The sequence below is a fragment of the Lycium ferocissimum genome, chromosome 9 (genome assembly GCF_029784015.1).
Source record: "Lycium ferocissimum isolate CSIRO_LF1 chromosome 9, AGI_CSIRO_Lferr_CH_V1, whole genome shotgun sequence".
Taxonomy (NCBI): Eukaryota; Viridiplantae; Streptophyta; class Magnoliopsida; order Solanales; family Solanaceae; genus Lycium; species Lycium ferocissimum.
Window position 1 is genome coordinate 66736599 of NC_081350.1, and position 6770 is coordinate 66743368.

The following is a 6770-nucleotide window of genomic DNA, read 5'->3' on the forward strand; positions in this document are numbered from 1 at the left end:
GAAATCCACATATCCGCATTTATTCCAGGACCCAGAAGAAATCTATGATGAGATATCGAGACAATAAGGTATGTATGCTTTTCTTTTATGCATATAGGTCGTGTCTGGCCAATTTATATTGCTGTTGTATTGTGGCCCTGTGAGGAAATGATATTATGGGATGTTGTGACAGGATGGTAGTGCCATATTACAGGGGAAACTCTGGCGATTTTTTTTTTAGAATTCCTAATGACTTAACATTCGAGGACGAATGTTCCAAAAGGGGGGAAGAATGTTACACCTTGGAAAATTTCCCGTTAACGTGCAGTGAATAGGCCAATGAAGGGCATGATATATATACGACGTTTTGGTAAGCAAGAAATAGTATTTGGTGGTCCTAATTAAGATTTTCAAAGACATTCGAGTTAAGGAACGAGTCATAAGTCGTGTGTCGGGCAAATTACGATTATCAAGTTAATGATGTTTTAATGATCTCTTGGAGAAGAGTTATAACATGGTTACCCGGAAGCGGGTTGACGCCATGATGATTTATGATGGATATGATGATGCATGTATGGTATGATGACGTATATGTGATATGATAAGACATACGCTATGATAATACACATGATAGGCTTATGTATGATGTATGTACATGAAATGTATCTATACCTAAAAGAGTTCGCAGGTGGTATCCTTATTTCATGACTTATGATTGCCTTATTATGTTTACTTCATTCCTGCCTTACATACTCAGTACAATGTTCGTGCTGACGTCCGTTTTCTTTGGACGCTGTGTTCATGCCCATAGGTAGGCAGGGAGACGGTGCAGATCCATAGGAGTTAGTAGCTGATTCGAGAGCACTCCATTTTCCGGAGGTGCCATTGATTATTCTTTTGGTACATATATGTATATATTCATGGTTTGGGCACGACGGGGTCCTGTCCCATCCATATGTCTACTACTCTAGTAGAGGCTCGTAGATACGCATGTGTGGGTAATATGGTCTCACAGTCTTTATGTATATGCATGTATATATACTATTTTGATAGTCGAGGGGCTTATGTTTATAAAAGTAAAGTGTTTCAAATGTTAATAGTTTCCTATGATTTTGAATAAATATTATGAATGAGAGCTGATAAGCAACAGAATGAGCGGTGTTCGGTGGTTAGCCCCGGATACCCGTCGTGGCTTGTAGTCGGGTCGTGACAGAAGCAGGAGAGGCTAAATTGATAGGGCCAGACTTGGTCCAGCACGCCTTAGAGAAAGTTAAGCTCATACAAGATCAATTATTAGCATCCCAAAGTCGTCAAAAGTCCTATGTGGATAATCGTCGAAGGGACTTAGAGTTTGAAGTTAAAGATTGGGTGTTCTTGAAAGTGTCACCAATGAAGGGTGTAAAGAGATTTGTCAAAAAGGGGAAGCTTAGTCCCCGGTATATTGGGCCTTATGAGATTGTGCGCAAGGTAGGCAAAGTGGCTTACGAATTAGACCTACCTCCTGATTTGGAGTCAGTTCATCCAGTTTTCCATGTTTCGATGCTCCGTAAAGTGTTGGAGATCCTACTAGGATCGTGCCAGTAAATGATGTTCGAGTGACAGAAAAGTTGACCTATGAAGAGGTACCCATTGCCATATTAGATAGGCAAGTACGGAGGCTTAGAAACAAAAAAGTGGCCTCAGTTAAGGTTTTGTGGAGAAATAATAACCGAGAAGAGATGACATGGGAAGTGGAAGAAAATATGAAATCCAAGTACCCGCATTTATTTCAGCCCCCGGAAGAGGGCCAAGATGAGACATTGATATCATAAGGTATGTATGTTTTCCATTTTATGCTTTTGGGTCGTGTGTGGCCAAATTCTATTGCTATTGTGTTGTGGCCCTGTGAGGCATTGTTATTATGGGCTGTTATGACAGGATAGTAGTGCCATGTTATAGGGGAAACTCTGGCAAAATTTTCGTAGGATTCCCGAGTGTTCAACATTCGAGGACGAATGTTCCTAAGGGGGGAGGAATGTTACACCTCGAAAAATTTTCCGTTGATGCACAGTGAATAGACTAACGAAGAGCACGAAGTATACGGTGTTGTAATAAGTAAGGAATGACATTGATGACCCTAAGTAAAATTTCAAAGACATTCAATGTTAGACGAGAATGGTTGCCAAGAAAAGGCAAGGCATATGATGTGTAATGGAAGGAATTACTAGTAGCGAGTTAATGATGATTTAACGATGCTTTGGAGAAGAGTTATAACGTCCCTTATATTGTTAATAAGGTGGTAAACAAGTGTCAAGAAGGTTCCATAGGGATTAGAGATCAAACGAGTCGACGAGAGCGAGTTCAGATTAACTGGGCATTATACGGCCAAACATAAATTGGCATATATAAAACATACGGGACCGTATGTCCGTTCGTACTTTCAGCCAGATATTGAGACCCTCTCTGGACCAAATCTACGGCCAGACATACGGTTAGTATAAATTATACGGACCGTATGTTGGTCCGTAGAAGTTGGTCGGGGCTGAATTGTGTTATTAATAAGGATTCAAGTCTTATTTCATTTCATTTCCATTTCACTCCACTTCTCTCTAGAACATCTCTCCACATTTCTCCCATAAGATTTCAAGAGAAATTAGTGTCCAACTTCATCAAACCAAGTGAATAAAGTATAGGAAACCCATTAAAGTTCAACCAAGACAAGAATCCAAGTAAAGGTGAAACTAGGGTTTTGCTCAAGTGAGGTGTTTGCACCCAAGGTTCATTCCTACACCATCTACGGTAATTTTTATGATGTTTCCATGTTATTTTAAGTATTTGAAAGTTGAAACACTTGGATTGTAGAAGGAAATAGAAAATGGGTCATAAATGTGGGAATAGTGTCACTTTTGAGTAAATGTTTGGATTGAGTCATGATTCTTGATACATTATGATTACAATCATATTATAAATGATGTTGAGAACATGGGATAGACGTCGTATATGAATGAACGTATTCGTGTGATATGACCATAAATATGGATGATTGGAAGTGAATTGAGAAGTAAGGATAATGTAGGTGATTAAAGGCTATTGTTATGATGTTGTGAATGTTATTAATGATGTTTGGGGAGTTGATATATGATATGGAGGAAGTTGTATAAATAGAGGAGATGCTGCCCAATTTTCTCTAGCTTTAGTCATGTATGCTAAGTTATCGATTTCCTAATGATAGTATAACTCTAATGAAGGTAGAAACGTGAGCATTGAAGGAGAACGTGCAAGTGATAGAATAGTTGAATGGAAAGGTATGTAAGGCTAACCCTTCTTTCATAAGGCATGGTTCTTTGGTCAAATATTTATTCTTCTATGAGCCTATAATATTCTCCAATGATCCTATCTCTAAAAGCTACTAAGCTTATGATCCTCGATATGATACGATTGTACTAAGCTCCTTATATGACAAGTAATCCCTTAAGGATAGATGTAATGAACGACGATAGTAATGATGCTAAAGATGCTTATGAGCTTATATGTATATGTGCCCAGGTGTGGCTACTATGAGACCCCGAGCTTATATGGCCGGGTAAAATGTATAGATATGTATATATATATATATATATATATATATATATATATATAGAGAGAGAGAGAGAGAGAGATATAGATAGAGAGAGAGAGATGCACGCACCCCTTGCATTGGTACGGATAACCCTGAGCCTTGGTAGGGCCAGGTATGTATAACACTGTGCCTTGGTAGGGCCAGGTATGTGAAACACCGAACCTTCATGGTCGGGTATGCTATATAAATGCTATGTATATGGCATCAATATGAGTACGAATATGCTAAGTATATGTAAATGCTATGTAAGGGCCATGTATGTGCAATGTATATGATATGTAAATGAGATGAATATGAGTATGTAAACGAATACGAATATGGTTATGGAATGCAAATGAGTATGGATACGAATACGGATACGGATATGGACATATGTACAAGGATATGCAATAGAAATGGAATGTCCCTATGAAAAGCAAGTAAGTGTTGTAATGATGATACTATTATCTCCCATCCCATGCTATTTCACATGTTGTCTATTATGCTTTCTTATTGATGTTGATCATGCTTTACATACTCAGTACATTTTTCGTACTGACGTCCTTTTGTTTGTGGACGCTGCGTCATGCCCGCAGGTGGCCAGAGAGACAAGCTTGATCCGTAGCTATATTTCTCAGGGACTACATAGCGGAGCTCCATTTCATTCGGTGTCGTTACAGCCTTTTGGTATAGATTCTTTTGTGTACATATTCATGGGCACGGCGGGGTCCTGTCCCGCCTATATGATATGACGTATTCTTCTTAGAGGCTCGTAGACATGTGTATATGGTTAGATGTGATTGGCCTTGTTGGCCTATATTTTGGATATTATTCTTTTAGCCTCGTCGGCTTATGTACATTTATATGGGCATAGTTGCTAATGATGATATAAATGAATTGTTGCCCAATGGGATTAGTATGATGATGAATGAAAAGTATGATTTAGCTATGTGGATCACCTAGATGTAATGTGAAAGTATGTTAAGAGGTGCCCGGGTGGGTTAGCACCGGGTGCCTGTCGCGGCCCTCCGGTTGGGTCGTGACATAACATAGGACTCAAATACTTCATAACACAGCTTACTTAACATGACGAGCACTCCTAATCTTACCTCAAGGGTACTGGTTATTACATTAGTGATAAGTGGGGTAAAGAGATTAACAAGAGAGAAGTTCTCAATCTAGAATGTAAAAAAAAAAAAAAAAAAAGGCTGACTCCAAAATAAAGTCGGTAGGTATGAAGAAAGAAGAAGATGAGGATGATTGAGACTGGAAAGCAACTGGTCTTAAAGGTTGAGATTACAAAAAGGGGAATATATGTACTTGCCTTATGACACACAGGGACTTACTTAAACAAATTGAGCTTAATCAGAGAACCAAGTCCCTATCCCTTCACAATCAATATCAAACCTAAATCTTACCAAATATCGACTTGATTTCCATGTCTTTCCTAGAAATTTTAGATTGATGTATAGCAACACTTTGCTTTGGATCTTATGACTTAATGTGTTGCATGCGAATATTCCTCCTAAGGTTTTAACTAAATTACATTATTAGAGCTATTGTATCATATTTATGATAATGCAGCCCGAGTGATCATGAGTTTCACATTGATTGGATACACCGGATCTTGTTGACGCACTTAATCTTTTATGATGTTAAAAGGGGAAGATTCAGTCATATTCATACAAATCATTTGCCAACATCAGATATATCAGTCACAGACATTACATGACCATATGGAGATTGAAGCTGGTCAAAGATAATAAAGATCGAAAGCTGCACTGCACACATATCCAGTTGCCAATTAGGATGCATTGTAAAGGATATGGTTCTTACTTATAAAATAATTCAGTCCTATTTGAGAAGGCACTGGACAAGGAGATATGGGGGGGGGGGGGGGGGGGGGTGGGAGCAAATGTCATGCATAGAAGAACCTGGTCGTCACATTTATCATTGGACAGAATTAGGTTCCACACAACCTAGGTGCTATAGAGTTGCAATAAGCAGGAGGTTAGTTCCTAGCAGATTAAGCAAACCCTCATACTTTCTTAGTCCTGTATCCTAGCCATCTAGCAGGCTGCAATGAATGGAATGTAAAGTCCTAGCATTGGACTCAGTGAGCTTACAAACCTCGTTGTGATCAAGGGTGAACTACTACGAGCTTACAAACCTCGTGTAATGAGCCTTAGTTGTATCAACACGAAGTTGTAGTGTTAGAAAAACATAGAGTTAGTTCTAAGGGGGAAGATTGTCTACATAGAAGCTAAGCCTAAGGGGAAAAATAGATCCAGAGCTGAAGAAGAGTGAAAAAGCTGATCAAAAGCACATGAAGACATTTGTAGCTACTATGTGTTTGTCATCATCAAAAAAGGGGAAATTGTTGAGTAGCTGCTGACTTATTTAATATTGCAGAGCTTAAATTAGTGTTTTGATGATTTGACAAACAATGTACCCAATGAAAATTAAGGAAGATATAAGGAATCCATTGAAGAATCAGATGTCAAAACAAATTTCCAAATGATATAGTGAAGTAGTCACAACATTAGAGGAACTGATCCTTATCCATAACACAGGAGACTGCCTAGAAGCAATTTCATAACCGACTAGGAGAATTGGAAATTGACTGGTTCCTATTAAGATGAGAATTCATATTTCGACTATATGGAATCCCTACCATAAATTGAACATGCATTAAAGTAGGGGAAAGAATAGTTGACGCACATATAAGGAAAGAAGGAAGATCCAAGCAAACAAGGTTCAGTTTTCAGGTACAATTAATGATACCAAAACTTGATTGGATTCAACAATCAAGGATGGAAACCACTTTAATATAAACATAACACGAGCAAGCATTGAAGCTTAACCATAACCACAATCAGAAATCTGACGCGAGGCATCAAGCGTGAGCACAGTCAACACCTAAGTCTCTAGAAGAACCAACTACAAAGGACCCAGGCACATCAAGATGTATCTTTCAGTTCTTTGTGTATTTAGTTAGGTTTAATTTTATTTCTAGCTATTTACCTTTTCAAGAATTGTGTAATAGGTGTTAGTTGATAATTATTGTAAGGGAACCTCTTGGATAGGTATGGTCATTAAGGTATTGTATTAAGATGGTACAAGGGGGACTATTTGGAATAGTTCCTTAGGTATTGCAAGAAATATTGTAAGCCTTAATCTGCTCGAGTTTAATGAAGTTGAGGAAAGTCCTATA